General features: G+C 42.7%; 1 long non-coding RNA gene across 1 annotated transcript in view; it reads right to left on the bottom strand.

The window, feature by feature from the left end:
• Positions 1-8,311: 8,311 nt before the first annotated feature.
• LOC138566615 (uncharacterized) overlaps positions 8,312-18,915 on the bottom strand; it is a 131,496-nt gene continuing 120,892 nt past the window's right edge. The window contains exon 2 of the long non-coding RNA XR_011301980.1: positions 8,312-8,934. This is a non-coding gene — a long non-coding RNA (uncharacterized lncRNA). The remainder of the gene's footprint in view (positions 8,935-18,915) is intronic.

Here is an 18,915-nt window from a genome sequence, read left to right as displayed (position 1 = left end):
GTGTCTGTGACACCTGGTAATCAATAGTCAATAGTCGTAGGGATGCGTTAAGCCTCCTGGTACTAACATCCTTTTATCAAGCACAATGCTGAGAGTCTTCTGTAGAGAACTTGTGCTAATTTGCCATTGCTTTTTATTGTACACAATAGATGGCTGTGTAGTGGTAATAGCCCTGGGGTTGTCACATGCATCTTCCAGTGTAGACGACTGTACAAGATCTTTCAAACTGTCAAAATGTAGCTCAGCTCTATTGCTAACATTCCGCGTTATACCTTTCACTTTCATATTGATAGTCCCTAGAGATGTGCGATAGGTGTAAGTCTTAGACCCTGCAGATAGAAACTCCACAATTTACTCGCCGGGGTCTAGCTCTGAAATTGGATCCCCTAGGTAATCGCTGATGGCCGGATTGACATCCCCATGGGTGCTGACAAAAATAACACTATTGGTATCATGATACAGAACATTCTCTTATAATTGCTCCATCACAGCATACAGCTTTAAGCATGTGAGAGTGGTTGTGAATGAGGCTATGAACATATTGGTACTGTCAGAAGTTGTTGGGTATTCCTCTGCATATCTCCATCACAGACAAGCTATTTCATCATCTATGAACACGCAGCTGCTGACGTCATAAGAATCATTGAAGAAATAAGAATGAAGCTCACAAGGGTCTGTGATGATGAATGTGTTTGACAAATTATCTCTTTGTTAAAATTTGCCACTTAGCGAATTAAGACATAGGCCCTCATTATGAGTGTGCCGTTCCAGGAGAAATGCCAGTAAAACGGCTGGTAATACGGATCCAGCATTTTTCCCAGACTGGCACACTCCGAGTTTGCTGGTAGGATCAGTGAACTACCGGAAGGCCTGACCTGCCGCGTGTTCATGCCCCTACCATTAAAGAATTGCCTCTATCACCGGCTCCATTACTACCAGTGCCGGTAATAGAGCCAAGTCCATTCCATTCCATAGAGTCCTATCGGACTCCATTTAATGTTAATTTACCGCCGTTGCCGGCACCCGTAATATCCCGGTAATGGTAAGGCGAGTCTGTCAGTAATCTGCTGGTAGCACCGGCAGTTTACCGGCAGACTCATAATGAGGGCCATACTTTTGCTAACAGCCTCACGGCAGGGTTATCCTCGATTTGTTCCATACACAAAACCTATGCCCTGATGTTTGAAATAATCATCCACATTTGCCTCTTAAGTGGCATTGTCCACACACTGTGCTAGAAAGCCACAGGATTCTTGTTTTTGCTGGAGTAATATTTGAATGTATTCACAGAAGGGCACTTGGTTAATGCCTTACTCTGCCCAGGCGGGTAATATTGTGAGTAGAACAAAATTGAGTAAGGTCATGAGAGTCTTTCTGCTGAAAGCCAGATGAACACACTCCTGAATAAAAACCACCTTTCAGTGGTGGCAGTAAACTAATATCAATAGTTGTGACAAATATTTAACAAGAAAATTCTGTAGGCTGCAATGGGGTTTTAATTAAATTGCAGCGGGTGTTTTCAATACACATAATCTGGAGCATAAGATACATCAGCCAGTATACATTTTCGAGGTCAAGAAACCAGTTTGTAGGGTACAAATGCTGAATATGTGTGGTATCAATCTATTGCTTCTATGTCTAGTTTAGGCCACCACTGAAAGGTGGTTTTTATTTAGGAGTGTGTTCATCTGGCTTTCAGCAGCAAGACTCTCATGACCTTACTCAATTTTGTTCTATTCACAGAAGAATGATACAGTGATTGTCTTAAAATGCCATATCTTGTGTATGTTACCCAGTTGATAGCCACGTTTTAAAGTGGCCTGTAACTCGATCGTACCCGCTCTTCATCCATGTGTTCTCATCCGGCCTGTTTTGTCTCGACACATGAATGACAAAGTGGGAACATTAGCTTGCCATCACATCTATAGGGTAGCAAAGGTAAGTAAAGCCCTCAGGGTGGATAGACCTCACACCAGATCAAAACAAATACTGATCTAACTCTCCAATATTGTCACAGATGATCTCGGGTGTCCTAGCGGATATGGTTTTTCATTGTTCACAGGGTATAGACTGGTGAAATCTAAATAGTGTATTTGCTCAGCCTCTGAAATGTGATGATGTAACTTTAAAGCGTTTGCTTGACCTCCGTACAGTGCATCTCAGGATTGTATGTAGTTAGGCAGTTTCTTCTCTTTAAGAAAACAACTCACTTTTTGATTGCTTTGTACCATTGAGCACCACATGTGGTCCCTAATACTGACAACGCAAACTCCCTGACTGGAGAGGAATGTATGATTATCAGGGTGCATCTGTACAAATGCTCTTAAGTAGTACTTGTCAGAGTATTGAAACCCCCAGTTGGACAACATTGAGGACACCCATGATAAAAAACAACAGCTGAATTCATAGGCTGTTTTCACACCCTCAAACAAAGCATTTTCATCCAGCGAGTATTTACAGTGGCGTTCCCCATCTCTACCAGTTAAGGCTTATTGTATCGTGATGTCCCTGCTATGTATAAGAGCATTGAATAGCCGCTGTGAAATAATGTTTTTGGCGCCCATTGTATGAATCCTGGGGCAACAGCGTGATTGTTTCAGGCTTTAGGTACAATTTTCTATAGATCTGCATACAGCGACTAGCCAGCATGACACTTTTAAAACATTCAATGTACGGCACATGAAGGCCACTCTATATGCGTGTTTCCAGAAGGTTGTTTAAATGATCCTGTCCCTGAACAAATCACAAGCCTGTCTTAAAATGTTGACATCTTCTTTACAGTAAGCCCTTAATTTCTGGTGAAAGTCAAACACACTGTGTTCATTTGCCATATACCATGTCATGAACAGGTCTGTCTAGCAGGGCATCATGTATCGGATGCCATATTGATCGGTGGCAGGAATAAGGCCTACATAATTTTGATTAGCTGTTGTGTTGAAATGATGTGGAAAGAAGCCCTTAGAACCAGGAAAACTAAAAACATTTTGGATTTTGCTGGGTTTCATGGGTAGGAAGTTCAATGAGTCGATAAAATGTATTTGTGACATTACCACAAACATTGGCAGGAACTTGGCATCATGTGTGAAAGGTTTCACTGTAACTCGCTCCTTCACAGGTTGTTTGAGTATAAAGTAGCTGTATCCTTTGGCATTATGCTCTAAAACGTTTAACCTGTGTATTCAGTTGTTACAAAGGTACTAACAAAATCACTCACACACAAATCTCCCTCAAACTCATAACTATCAGCTGTTAAATGTCTGGCCTAAATGTAGTTTGGCTGGTGCGTTATATCCTCCTGCCTGGCTTACATGTCATAGAGAATATAATCCTCACTATTCTTTTGAGGTCTAACAGGTGTGATATAACACAGGTGCTCCGCCACATTGACAATAGCACTTTACATACTGGACAGATTAACCCATTACACTTATGACTTTTGGGGGTACATTTCCTGCATGTGGGACAGTCAAAACTTTGCTCACACATGACAGCCCCTGTGGCTGCTTTTTCAATATGAATGTTTAGATAAATGTGCATCCTTCCAAAGGTGTGACATTGCGGACATTTGTAAGGCCTCTCCTTAAGCGCTTTGCACTCCTCTCTTAAACACAATCAACAGTGATACTGGTAGCAGTGTTTATTTTTGTTGTTTAAAATATGGTGACAATGCTTACAGAGGTTTTGAGCCAATAGGAGGTTTATTAGATTTGTTACACCATAGAAATGGTAATTGTGATGGAAAACATACAACATGTTTTTTGGTGTTTTAGCAGGAAGTATTGCTATACACCTCTGTTGAAGTACAGTATTTTGATGGGTATATCGAAATATTGTTATAAGCGAACCAACTGCCCAAAACGTACAGGTGTGTCCATTCCAATACCCAGCTCTTTATGTGTTTTCATGTGTCTTTGCAGTGCCACAGTTTGATTAAACCTATGAGACTAGACGTCAGGCACAGATTTAATGGCCTGTGACTGAAATGTAACAGATATCTGCTTTTAGATTTTATAATATAACTGTGAATGACTTTGTTCAAAGGTTGTAAATATCTCTGGAATCGGGACAGACAACTCCTGCAATGATTCTTAATAGTGCAAAACACATCATTTTGGTTTTACTCACATGCGCCTCCTTAGATTTTCCAGAAATTGTAAAACGCAGACGACATTGTCAGTGGATCGCCTTGTAAATAAGGGTCTGGTTAAACCATCAACATCCGCATGCGTATCTGGATGAAATTGTTGGGTCCAACAGTTTCTAATATATGCCTGTCCAAAGTTTCCACAGATTCTGTTATAAACGCTACCCTGTTTCCCAAGGAGCGTAACTGATCCGAGTTTACAAATCTGAATTCCTCGCAATACTCAGTGACTGAGAATGTTTAATATGCTCGTTGATATGTCCGCACCCTTTCTAAGTAGACAGGAACATCAGGCTGTAGAGGTTGGGGTTGGGACATATTAGGCCGATCACATCTGAATATAACTGACACAGCCTTTTTGATGATTTTAGATAATCAATGTCACTGAGCTGTGGATCTGCACCATTTTAAGGATCGTTCAGTGCCTTTATTGGCCCTCTGATCTAGGCATCCAACCCGACTTAGTAGAGACGTAGCTATTGTAACAGTGCTTGTGTTTTCGACTTGACATGTTGGGTCATTCCTGTTATATAGGGAGCTTGTTAAATGCGTGCATGCTCTAGCGGTTTGCTGGCTATTTAAAAGAAGCACCTGTTTTGTAAAGGGCCATTTGGTTTTAAGATATAAGCTGGTTACTAGTCATAAGCATTTGCTGTTCTTAGCCTCTGTTGCATCTGAGCATTGCCATGCCCCTTCAGTGGGTATTGATGGATTAGCAACTGTTGTAGGGCTAGGTATCACTGCACCATCATTTTCAGTGGATATCAGTGGCGTAGAAGATGTGTTATGGTTTTCAAACTAACCATGCCTGTCGGGCACTAGTATGCTATGTTCTACATTTTGAGCATTGCATGTTGCGCTATCAGTATAGTTAGTCTGGGTTACCATGGATGCCCCACAATGCACTGCTGCTAAAGCTGTAGTGCTCTCATTCAGGTGTTTTATTAATGTAGAAACTACATGTTCCAAATATTGAAAAGATCCCCTGATATCAGGCTCCCCAAAAGGGCTTCACAGTTTTCAACACAGCCAACATTTGTATAGCGCTGTTTTAATATGGGGGTGTCTACAAGTTTCTTCTCTCTTTTTTTTTTGCTGGAGTTGGTGGGTTTCTATCTCTAGTGGGTCCTGCACATAGGACGGATATATATCCTGTAAGGAAGACATGGCACCAACAGTAAGACAGACACACGTGATCACAGTTCAAGGGTGTATATTGAACTTCAATCCTAAATCTTAATATGGGAGCACGCTACAATCATCAAATAAAAATAACGCAGTCCTAGTGCTGTCTTGTCAAAATAAAAGGGCCTATACTAATAAACCTGTTGCCAATCCTTACCTCTAAATACAAATAGTGTGGCAAACCATGTTATGCAAAATAAAAAGTGTTCAAGAAATCATATTTCAGGATATTCAAGCCATATGCTTCCCTTCCCCATGTTTTTAACACGGGACAAGGCAGCACAATCGAGCTTAGCATGGCCTCTGGCTCTTCTAGCACAAGGGTGCAGTTCAAAACTTCAACATTATGGCCTTCTGTGCCAAAGTCTCTTTGCCATTCAAAGTCTCTTGTTTCAGAGGGCCTGGTGCAACAAACAAACAATTAAGTTCCTTTCCTGTTGTATTTCACATATACACAATTTTCTTAGCTGTTTTATAATTCACCTCGTTTCCCCCTCCGCCGGGCGCAGATCTAATTTAAACAATTTTATTAGGATTTTCATGTATGCAATTTCTCATGTGATTCAGTGTTCACCCAGGATCCCCCTCTGCTGTGGCTTGGATCCACTTTGAATTTAAACCTTCAATCAATTTCCCTCCGCCAGGCTCGGTCAAATAACACACACTTGCTTTAACCCAAAGTTTTCAATTGATCTCCCTCTTCCGGACTCGGTCCTACTTTATTTACTTTGCTGTAAACTTTCTTTATCAACATCGAAGACTTTCAACTCTGTGCAGGATTTTACTTGACCCGTCGCAGGAACACTTCGATTCACAATCCTTTTCCACTGTTTCCCTTTTGTTAACTCTCAGCTTGATACCTTACAGAGACCTTCGATTGAGCAAACACGTGGTGCTGGACCACTTTGTCAAAGTTCAATCACTCATCTGCCGTTCAACTTCGCTCACGGTGGTTATCACATGGGTTTTAAACAATGTTTGTTTCAGTGCTTGCCATACAATGTTGCTGCTTGCAACCTTAGCTTCAACACAGACAAGTCCTGTATCGGTCTCCTCAACTCACCGGCTGTGTTGATTTCACTGATGCTGCTTTGTTGGTGGAGCTAAGGATAGTACCACGGCAGCTGGTGGTTCTCCCTGCCTTGATTATCGATCCAGGAGAACCCCTGGTACCTCCGACACACAATACAGGAATCTTCAGCTGGGTTTCCGGGTATAATGTTTTCTATTCTCAATGGTTCATGAAAGTAATGGTTCCTTGTCAAAAAGGTCAAGGGAACTTCACTCCTTGCAATCCCCTACTGTTCTGCCATCTTTCTCCTCTTGATAATCTGCCATCTTGGAACTGCTGTTTCCTCGTGTGCTTTGCTTCGCTCAGAGTGTGCTCTCATGCTCCACTTTTTATCTATGTGGGGATGTGTAATGGATGTCAGGTGTGGGTGATAGCCAGTAATTGCCTGACATTTCCTGACCATTGTATTGGGACACATCAGGTATACAGCTTCGGTGTTTGTCTGTTTTCTCTCATAGCGGACTGTCTGTGAGAAAGGGTTTGTGTTGTAAAAGGGGGGTTTGAGTTCCTAAATATCCAAACTGATAGGATGGAGTAAAGGTGTTACATGGAAGGGGATACCGCATCTCACCAGCCATTGTCCCACGCCCACTCCCTGAAGACCGCTCACCCAGGTAATCCTCCCGCACTGGTCCACCCACAGGAACTGGATCCAAAAGTAATGGCCGTGTCATGAGCACCTGAATGACAGATCCCCGGGGAGTAGTGGGTGAGACACATTCTGGTTTCTCACCATCCTCATACATCAGCACTCTCACCTATAGTGATGATACTAGCATTGAGGACATTTTGAATGTTAACGGGGTCCACCTGACGATCATCATGATCAAAGCCTGTGTTGGTGTAATTTACTATGGGGATACGGATGGCCCCACCATCTGGAATGTCAGTGGGGGCAGCATATGTTTTATCACTGACTTAGTTTAAAACATTGACACAGTCTTTTTCAGTTTCAACATTGTGATCATTTTGCACGCTTGTGTGTTTACTGATTGTACCCGGGTCATCGACAAATGTGCTAGGGGTAATTTTGAACCTCCTGAGAGGAAATATTAATACAGGGTTTTAACTCATCAGCCCTGAGTGCACCCAAAGATGAATCTATACAATCAAACTACACACTCTCAATAACAGGTCTATCACAAGCTCCCAGAACTACATCCTCATCCTCCCATGGACTGAGGTTTTCATACTGAGGGAGATCAAGCTCACACTGGTGAATAGATCCTATTTGTGCTGGTGAATGATCACCCTGTGGTCTGATGATGTTGTTGGATGGGTCCATTGGGACATTGACAACAGTATTTGTAATAACTTGATCTTTACAGTTACCTATATTATTTTCTAATTCACAATTAATACCTGTTACACCTTTCCCATTAGTTAACAGTGTAGACTGTGTTTTAGCATCATAATCATCGTTGATGATTACCACAGCTTGGGCTTTGTCATCGCAATGTTGAGCATGGGTGCGTGCCACCCTGTTATAGCAGTCATCTGTTGTTGCTATAATCGGAAGACCAAGTGCATTGGCATAGGCCATAGCAATGCCGTTTGCCAGAATAACACCCACCCCCTATCACACTTCTAGGCACATGTTTTTAAGGCTCAATCGTGTCCCTTTAGACCTTGCCCCTACTTCAAAACATGCTAATTGGTGACATAGTTCAATAGCAGGGCTTGAGGCTTTTGTCTTTTGTGAGAGTGGGCAATTAAAACAACTTTTGTATCTACACACCACATCTCATTCTTCAGATCCAGTCTCACCTGAGGTTGTTGAATGCTCTTAAAGAGTTGTTTTCAGGCCAAACGACCTGCCATCCTGCATGATGACACAGGCATTGTAAGCTGTCGCGGCTCCATTCCCACACATCGAGTAGCAGGTTTCACATGCAAGTGAACTGTCGATCTACAGCGATTGGGTATTTTTTATTATTATCATTATTATTATGGTATTTATTGAGCATGGACCTAGCTTTGAGAAGCAACGGAGCACTTTGCAGAGATATACAACAGTACAGATGCATAAGGGAGTGCTTCTCAGAGGTAACAATAGAACAGATAAACAGCGGAGGTAGGATACAGAGAGGCACAGAGAAGAAGTACATCTGCAGAGGATGGCGGGGAACGGCATCTAGCGAGTCTGGTGGAATGGGGGACATTGTGATGGCCTTGGTATTTTGATGTTAGGACACTGGTCAGTGCTTGCCATAAAGACGTCCTGTGGCTTTGTAGGGGTCCTGGATCCAAAGACCCTTAATGAAACAAGGCTGCACCCTGCAGTGACCCAATGAAGCAGATCAGTCCCCATTGAAAAGGCCTTCGGATCTGTTGTCGGGGTGCCTGGTTCCAATGCCCCCTGATGGTGCAAAAAACAATTCTGATCCACTGTATCATTCTCGACATTGCTGGTGTAACCCAGAAGCATCAAATGTACTCTTCTTCTATTTCTTTTAATGAATCTAGGATTGCTGCTGTTGGGTAGACCTCTTTCATGTTGCCAGCACCAGTCTGTGGATCCCCAGAGATGGTCCTGCAGTCCCCCAAGTGGAATTCAATAAAATGTTAAAAAAGAATGCAAGACAATTTGGATTCAAAACACATACTCAGCATGTCAATAAAACAGTTGTCTTTAAAAGTTTGAAATGGTGAGGCTCTTCAAACTGCATGCTTTCAATAGAAAATATAAACAGATGTGACAGTAAAAGCATAAACACTCCACACAGTACCACACAGCTACTGTCCTGGATTAAGGGGGTGGATGGTGTGGAGAGGGTTATGTCCCCGTTGCTTCTTCTTTTTGGGATTGATGTGGGTGGGGATCACACAGAGACGCAAGGTCATATGCTGTAGATCATGTTGGTGGCAGCTAGGTGTTGTTTGGCCCAGAAGTGGAAAGACCCAAAAATGCTTGGGGAGAATGATTGGGTCATCAAAGTCTGCGCTATTTAAGATATGGAATCTTTGACGTATCTTATTGATGAATCCAAAACGGACATTGGAGGTTTGTAGCTCCCCTTTTTTGAGAAGTACGGACGTTCAACATGAGATGATATGTGCCTGCTGGGAGGGGAACTCGATTCCAATGGACCCTGTAGAGCCTCATGTAGTTTGGGCAAAATGTGGTATGATATGGGTACTGCCGGAAGGGTTGTGTTGAGCCCAAAACCTGAGTGTGCACTACAAAGAAAATCTGGATTGTAAAGTGAAGTAATAATTGAGAGCCCAATTGACGCTACAGATGTACATGCTTGATCCATGACTGTCGGAAGGGGAGGGGGTTTCATTGGGGAGAGGACAATGTCATAATTAATGTTAGGATATGAGACAAATTGAACATTGTGTGTTGTTATAACCAAAAAATATCAATAAATTTTGATTTAAAAAAGAAAAAACATAAACACAAGTTTGACTACAACGGTGTGAGGAATCCTCATAGAGTCCCTGTCTAAAAAACTCCTCCCAGGTGGCCAGAGGAAGGCAGACACTTGAAGATCCTAACCCTGGGTGTGGTATTAGCCTAGTAAATCACCTGGGAGGAGAAAGCACCCAAGGGAATAGGAGGGTTCTGCTAGGAGAGACGTGGAACCCATCGTCTCTGAAGGATGAGATGCCAGAATATCTAATGGCTTGTTGTAAGAATCAGAATCCCTTTCTTGAAGGTGCCCAATCTATTCTTAAGGAAAGCCATTTTGGTCAATATAGGGAGCAGAACATTAACACCCCTCTTTTTGAGAAGTCTGACCTATCCCCTCGTTAAAACTGTGGAAACCAGAAACCAATATCTCTATCTTCAAGTCCCATATCGAGAGATACATTGTATAGACAAAGTGAGGTAACTCAAATTGGAAAAGTGAGGAAATAACGAATGAAGATGTTGCAGACTCCAAGTCCCATAATCCCATAGGTACTGGGATGTGGAAGAAGAACTTGGAGGCACAGAACTGCAATTTGCAGTGTAGTGTCCTTAACAATCTGCACCTCAGCAGGAATTTGGATTGTTTAAATCCCCCTCAGGTGCAGATGCAAAAAAGAAGGGAGTGGCAGTAGTAGTAAAAGGAGTTTCCCGTGGCCATGAATGCTGCAGGGGCAGGACGAGGACATCAGGACCACGGCCTGCCTTTGGCGGTTAATGGAGCTGAGAGGGTCGTGAGCCCGAGAAGCCTGGACTGCAGTGGGGAGCTCCATGGCTACAGGCTGCAGCGTGGGCGAGAGGAGCTATCTGCACACTGTGTCGGCCTCTGGTGACTGACAGGAACCAAGACATGATGGGAAGAAGTAGAGGTCATGTTGGGGAAGGCATGAGGCCTCCAGCGGCTAACCAAGCTGTCAGACGCTCCAAGTATGGTGAGAACAGCAGAAGTGGCAGCAGCGAGACACGCAAATTCGCAATGAGAAGCCCATGAGTTGGCCTTGCAGAGGTGACCCCGGGGTACTCCATTGTGAACCACTAGCCATATACTTAACATTTGAATACCGAACCAATGACAAAAAGCAATTTTGGCGCAGTGGACATATTAAGAGAAACTGATGCAAGAAAGTTCATAACAATCACTTTCTAAGTACAGAAGGCGTCATATTTGACGAAGGCTGTAATTATCATTGTCCAAGGAAGGAGGGGGAAGTTGTAAACCTGCAGAGTGACTGGGATTGGCAAAGTAAAGACGTGGCAATACCTAAATCCAATAGCAACCAGTATTGCCAAAGCAACGAGGAGGCAATAATGAAATCAAATAACAACCTGCATTGCCTAAGCCAAGGAAAGATCATTAGAAGGAGAAGGGGAAACAGCTTTCTGCGAAAGAGACACTTGAATCACCAGTTAACAGATGTGATATTAGAAACCCAGAGTGAGCAAGGAGGTTTCCCAACTTGGGGACAATGTCAAGGGGGAGAGGAACATAACCTGCAATGCAGTTGTTGGAACAAACAGCAGCAATGGGTGTTGCATCCTTATGAGAAAGATTGTGAATGTTACTATTGTTAAAAGTCAAACTGCCTCATTCATGGAATTATTAGCGCTGAAAACGCAGATTTGCGAGCCTTTCTGCCCGAAAATCCCCATACTTTAAACAGGGATTTTCAGGCAGAAAGGCGCACAAATCTGCGTTTTCAGCGCAAATAATTCCATGAATCAGGTACAAAGACTGTACTGGTGTTATGAATTAACCTACATTGTGAAGTACCTGCATTAGTAGTAGAAGATTGATTATGGCAAGAGAGTAGACCAGGAGATGGTTTGGTAGTGGTAGATCTGGCAGGTTAGTTAACCAGGAAAAGGACATTGAAGTACTTCATTGTGATGTAAGGTTGTGGTGGAAGGAAAGTAGCTCCATCCTTCATGTGTTTGATGAACAGATGAAAACCTTGTTTTGTAGGATGGAGAACCACACAGTAGAGTATTGACAGTAGTCTTAGTAGATTCATCCGGGCAGGAAAGTACACTAGGAAAAAAATGTGCTAGTGGTAGTCCTGGCACATTAGAGAACCAGGAACAGACATTAAAGTACTCTATTGTGGTTTATGGTTGTGACAGAAAGAATGTGGCAACACCATCCATGTGCGTGATGAACTGTACTGAAAACATCCTGACAAAAACATTAGTGTATATAACTACCGGGTGTGTAGTGGTTGTCTTTCCCAAGAGAAGAGAAAACCCATTGTACTATTCAGTGGATGTATGAGGAACCTTTTGTGCTTCTATGACAATCACGTCAGCAAGTGAAACTATTCAGGAGTTAAGGAATGTTTGTGTTGGAAACAGAACTTGGCTATTGGGAGATACGGTTGTGTGTTTTACCTTTTGAAGTATTAACTGACTGGTGCAACAAACTTTAATCATTGGAACGTTCATTTGGAAATTCTGCCTTAATCCGGGGGAATTGAGACCCTGACCCTGGATACAATAATATTTGGTTCTGAATATTGTTTTCTTGAGCTTCAATAGCCATTAGAATACCTGAATTACTTTTGTGTGAGGGACAGATATCCTTGTATGTTAGGTTAGCCTGTTTTTCTTTAATCTTAGTTTGGTAGGCAGGGAAACCTGCATTGGGTTCGGTAACGCGAGTCATTTATCACACTCTTTTATTTATAAACTAGATTCCTGTGAAAAACCTTTACTAAGTTTTCGACCTCACATTTCTGACCCCTCACAATAGATATAGACTAAGCACACAAGGCATGCATTCTGGCTATTTCTAAGGAATATTCTTACCTGTGCTTATAACATAGCTGTCCAGCATAGAGATAGTGCTTGTGTCTTGTGATTATGTCCAGTAACGTGGGCAGGTCACAAGCCTGCTCAGCACATGTGCGGCAACGCTGAATCGTGCCTACTGGTCAAGGGCTCTTAAGGCTTGTAATCTCTTCACAGACCTGCAACTCGGGTGCTATCTCCCTATGGCAATAGCAGTGCCTAAAGAGACACCGAAGGTTTGGATTTTAAAAATACAATCTCAATTTGTCAATAAAACATGTGCCTTTAAAAGTTTTAAAGACTGAAAAACACATGACTGGGTCTCTGGTATTTTAAAATTATTATTGTTTTACCTTATTGTCACTGAATGGGGTGAAGTGTGGGCAGTCACCAGTCAAATTGTGAAGTGCCGTCCTGTTTTTTCTCCACATGGGCTCAGCCAAGGTTTGTGGCCTGCGCTCAGACTAGGCGTTTCTCTTCAAACGACTTGTTGTTAACACAATTGTACAGCTGAAGTGCTTGGCAGTGTTCAACCCCAAATTTTTAAGTCGTATTTTAAATTTTAAAGGCTATGTTAATGCCTTGCTAAATCTAATCAGATTGTGTCCACATGGCTTACAAGAGGGTTGCATATTCTGCTGGCACATGCGAAGCTGCACTGACACTCTGCCTTAACTTGAGCTGTTTTAAGTGCAACCGCAGCCTGCAGAACGTAAAGGCCGCCTGCACTGTTTATTACAGTAATATCTAAGAAATGCACGTATTACACAATCCTATATGCAGTGTTGTTATACTGTTAATACAGGTGGACCCACACATTTATTAACATCTATCCTTTATAACAACAGTTGCAAAAGTTACGTATTGCTATAAAGAGTGTTGATCTATTGTGAAATACATAAATACAATACGGTATTCAATGAAGTCTGCAGAAAAATGTACAACATCCTGAATAAGGTGGCCGGCGACCAAATAGCTTAACATTGCTGTGAAATGTGGCAAATGAATATAACAACAACACTTTGGGGGGTCACACACATTTATATAAATGTCATATCAATATTTTTGGGGAGTCATCACATGTATTGTGGTTCAATCAAATTTATATAAAATGTATATGAACATATTTTGAGGTCATCAAATGCATTGGGGTTCAATAAAATGTATATAAAATGGATATCAAAATGTTTGAGGGTCATCAAATGTATTGGAGTTCAATCACATTTATATGAAATTTATATCAACATTTGTAGCGGTCATCAATTGTATTGGGGGTTCAATCAGTTTTATATAAAATGTATATCAACATTTTTGGAGGTCAACACATTTATTGGGGTTCATCCATATTTAAATAAAATTAACATATCAGCATTTTTTTGCGCTCTTCACATTTATCGGGGTTCAGATAAATCTATACCTTTAGCTTAAGGGACTGTTTTAAAATACGGTCATAAACACATTTAGGAAGCATTTCTCCTTTACAACAGAGCCGTGAACATATTCCCCTCTTCTCGGTCAGGTACTGTCTCCTCACAGCATCCTGAAGCAGTTACTTGGGCCCTTACAGTGTTCACGCTCTTGTCATCCAAGCCACCCACCAGTCAAATATAAATGAGGAGAGGGCTCCCAGTACACTTCACCTTGCCAAACATTGACCACTGCTGGATTGCTGAAGCAGTGAGGCTGCAGTGGAGTGGGGTGGCAGTGTGGGACTAACAACAAGAGTGGTGCTGGAGGATCATCAGAAATCTGTTGATCCTCAGTTTCCACAGTAAATGATGGTAGAAGCTGAGTGCGAAGGCTCTGGGATGAGCCCAACCAGTGTCCTGATGCACCATTACACAGATGCTATGCCACTTATCAAGTAGGTGGCATGGAGATCACACTGCTCTCCTGCACACAGGAACATCTCTGCATTAGAATGTATGCTGAGACCATGCAGACTACAGCCACTGTCATATCCGAATCTCATGTGTGGGTCTTATCTTCAAGTAGGGCACAGTATCTCAAACTCAGGTTCAAATTGAAAACAGGGCATCCTATCGTTCCTATCGTTCAATGTAATGGCTGCTCACTAACCTGCAATGCGGACATGTACAAGCCAAAATGAAACACATCTCTATTGAAGTGGAAAACCTCAGTGGTATCACAGTGATAGGGTTTATATTGATCGAGAACAGGAATGGAAAGGGCCACAAATAATGTGAGTAGGAATAGAGACTGGTTGCCCGTAAAGACTGTTAAATTGTTTCCCTCTCTAAATGTAGATAAGCCCTGTCTCTGGAAACTTAACATTCCATCTTACATGCTACAAGTCACTAGCAAAGACGAGGGGTGATTCACATCAATAGAAAGCTGAAGGGGTCCTCTGGGGCAGAGATGAGCGAGACAGGTACCATTGTCACCATAGCAGAACACATCTTCTACACAACTGCAAGAAAACCTTTTGGTGAGGTGTGTTTCTAAGAAAACACAGCGAAATCTGGAGATTCCTTGGAATAATATCTTGGAAAATATAAGCCCGAATCAAAATCAAGTGGTAAAATGAAGTGGTAAAAATAACTCATTTTATGCTGAAAGTAATGCACAGAGATGTATAACCTATATTTTAAACGAAGAAAGTACAAATAGCTAAATGTACTGTTTTACTTGTTTTTCTTCGTAAATTAAAATTTGTCTAAATATATGTATATGATTGAAGAACATTTTGGTTTCTTATTGATTTCGTGCTATGGAGGAAAACAACCTAATCCTGTCCCACCCAAGCTGAATTCGGCACCCCTTCTTTTTCATGATGTATACTCAATCCTCATCCACCTTCAGCACCTGCTCTAACCCATATTCACGCTGGCTAGAAGGGCTTCTCTTTTGGTGTTGATGTATTTCATGTTTTTGTAGTTAGGCAAGTTATGTATTTATTTTCAGTTTAGTTATTTTCAACGGTAGCGCTCTTAATTTTCCATATTCTAAATGTCTGTTACCACCCACTGTGCCATTGAGCATCCCCAAATAGGAACATCTGTAAGGAACAGTGGATAATTCAATATTCGACTGTCAGTCTGTTCTTTGAGTTCAGTAGGGTTTGTTGTGTACCGCGTACACTGTTGTACGCATGCGCGAGCCTCGCTGAGGTTTGCGCATGCGCGTTAGAAATAAAGGCGATGCCCACGGCAGTTCGCGCCGGGGACCGGAGCATCAACACGTCTCCAGCGTGTGTTCTTGCATGAATGCCTGCGCATGCATGAGAGCGAGTGCGAGGGGCCCCAGGCCGTGTGTTCTCCCACCCTAGCTCACAACACTGGCGACGAGGTGGGATCGGAGTCGTTCTCTGCTCCGACAGCGTCGGAGAGACGGAACGTTGCTCCGTGATTACGGACCCGCTTGAAAGGCCGGCGGCCATCTTGTTTTTTTTTTTCCTCATTCTCATACGCAGTTGCAGTGTTTGCGGCCCGTGAGGGTGCTTGTGCACCATCTGCCAGCTGCAATTTTTCCTGCCAATTTTTGGACCCTCCACAGCCCAGCTGGTGCAAGGCTGTGGCACTAATTGAAGAAAGAAGAGGAATTGTGAACTCTCTGGCCATATTACACGTCGAAGCCACACCACCTCATCACTTGGTGGCAGCAATTGTGAGTACCGGTTGCCGTAATGGGGGAGGAGACAGATGAAGAGGGTGCTGTTGCCCCGATACCACGCACTCTAGCCCCCATGCCTGAATTTGATACCACAGGGACCCCCTCCAAACTGGGCCCCAAGTGGCTTTTGTTGGTCAGGAAACTGGAAATGTTTTTCAGAGCCTCGGGGGAAAGAGATGATGAGGCGAAGATTGCCATTATGATATACTCGGCAGGGACTGAGGTCCACAAGATATATGACTCTCTCAACATCCCTAGAGTAACGTATGATGCAGTCAAGCAAGCACTCCGGGACCATTTTCTTCCCATGGCAAATGTGGATTTCGACAGATTTGTCATGGGTGCCGAAAAACAACTGGATGATGAGTCGTTGGACAAGTTTTGTGCCTGCCTGAGACACCTAGCGAGCTCCTGCAGATGGGCGAACGAGGAGGAAATGGTTTGCAACCAGCTACTGCAAGGGTGCAGCTCAGGCAAACTGAGAAGACAGGTTCTGAGAGAGCCTGGACTGACTCTACAGCAGATTTTGGATATGGGGAGAGCTTATGAACTGGCGGAGGCCAGAGGGGCAAGGATGGATGCTGCCACACATTCCAGGAAAGATGAAGAGGCATTCGCGGTAGGACGATCCGCCCCTGGGAGAGCGAGATGGACTCCAAAGAGAGCAGATGGCCCTTAAACGTCAGGTACCACTTCATCGTGCTCTTACTGTGGGTATGACCTGTGGGATGTATTTACCCATGCATCCGAGCCCTACCTCAAAACTGTGCAGTACTGACATGGAAAACATCATGATGGCCAGAGCTTCCCAGAAAATGCACAGGGAAATGCATGAAGAATAGGCTGCCACTCATTTTTGCCGATGTTATGGGCACAGAAGGACACTGCCTAAAACCACCATTGGACTACCCACACAGTAGTCTGAAACCATTGGGAATGGCAATGCTGATTGCCAAAAGCAAACCCATAACTGTTGGGAATTCATTTTCTTAAAATCCCAAAAAGGGGTGCAGTACCAGTACTCACCACTATCCAAAAGCCGGCGTTTTAAAACCACCAGATTTTACTTTTTGTAGAAAACTGAATAAATGAACCCAAGGCAAGCCAAAGAAAGACTTATTAAGAGGTGGATCCAATGTGATTTTTCTGCCCACATTTTAAGAGGTTTTTAGAACCGGTGGCATGTTCAGGGGGGTTTTAGCGGAAAAGAGGATATTACTCAAAATGTGTGCATGTGAAAAATCTGACACTTCATCAACTAATGTCCATACACCTTGCGCACATGTTTGTAAATTTGGGTCAATGTCCGGAATTGCAAAATCAGTTAAAAAGTGAAATATGTGCCATTTCTGAATGCAAGCCCCCAGGAAGAGCAAAGTTTGGACAGGGTATATCTCCTGTGATATGTGATGTGTGCATGTAATTTTAAACCAATGTTTACCTGTGCAAATATGTCTTTTGTTATCAAATATAGAATGTGTGCAATTTGACTGGGGAGTGTCCTCTCTGCAAGCCATAAAATGACATCACGCTGACACACACTTCCTTCCCCAATCAAGGAAGAAATGAAAGCTTGGCCAATGATAAGTGGAGAGGGGCTGGCTAGTGATGCTGCTCACACACACCCATTTTCAAAACACATAAAAGCAGAGAGACAGGACAGATAGGGACATTCATTTCCATCTGCAGCGGGACGCTCTGCCGGGAAAATCCATACTTTACCTCCATCAACCTTCAGGGACCCAGACCAGACCAGCAGAGTAGAGCTGACCTGTTAGCAGAACCAGAGAGAGCTGACCCAGATCACTGTGAAGTGCAGAGTCCAGTCTAAAACCTGACCAGATCCGTGGCAAGGCCCATTTCACTCAAGAATATAGTGTGAGTACCTAGAAAACTGTGCAGAACCAATCTCTTAGTTAAAATAATATAATCCAAGCTATTTTAATCTAAGTAGAACTGTCTCCTAACTGTCACCTGTCATTTGTAAAGCTGTCACTTGTCATTTGCTAGTTGCAAGCTGCACTTGTCTTTGTGAACTTTAAAATTTCAATCTGAAAAACGACCTTTATTCAATCGCTCATATCTCCGCGACCGTGTGCTAGAGACTTGCTGTAACTTTCATCTGGAAGCTGAGATCCTAGGCTTTCTTAGGACCCCAAAACGATAGTGATAGTCCTTGTAGTTCCTCTGTAATAGCGCCCGGCGCATTCGCGAATTTTGCCGCGATTTGAAAATTTCTCCACTTGCAAAAAGCTGCTTTTGCTTTCCTCTGAAAAAAATCGTTTGCAACCTGACAACCATTATAGAGCATTGCTAAAGTGATCCTGAACTTATTCAAAGCATATACCACTCACCCTGAACCTCTAGAGGGAATTAAAAGCATTTTAACATATTTTCACTCCATTGCCAGCACATATCAAAGCATTTTGCCTGTGTTTTCAACTTCTGTAGTCTAAGTTGCTGGGTGAACTGAATTACATATGATTGCATTTCTGAGAACTGTGTGCCTTCCTTCCATTTCCTTGCATAGCATAAAAGGGGGGGGGGTGAATTGTACAAGAAAGTGATCACGTTGTCTTTGCTGAAATCCTATCAAGTTATTTTCTGTATTGCATTTTCATTCCACATTGCATCCATTTGAAACCATAAAAGTATTGTTGCTATCTTATCCATCCTATAACC

The sequence above is a fragment of the Ambystoma mexicanum genome, chromosome 2p (assembly GCF_040938575.1).
Source record: "Ambystoma mexicanum isolate Mex_15411 chromosome 2p, UKY_AmexF1_1, whole genome shotgun sequence".
Taxonomy (NCBI): domain Eukaryota; kingdom Metazoa; phylum Chordata; class Amphibia; order Caudata; family Ambystomatidae; genus Ambystoma; species Ambystoma mexicanum.
The sequence above is the reverse complement of the archived record's forward strand: the minus strand, read 5'-3'. Positions and strand labels throughout refer to the sequence as shown.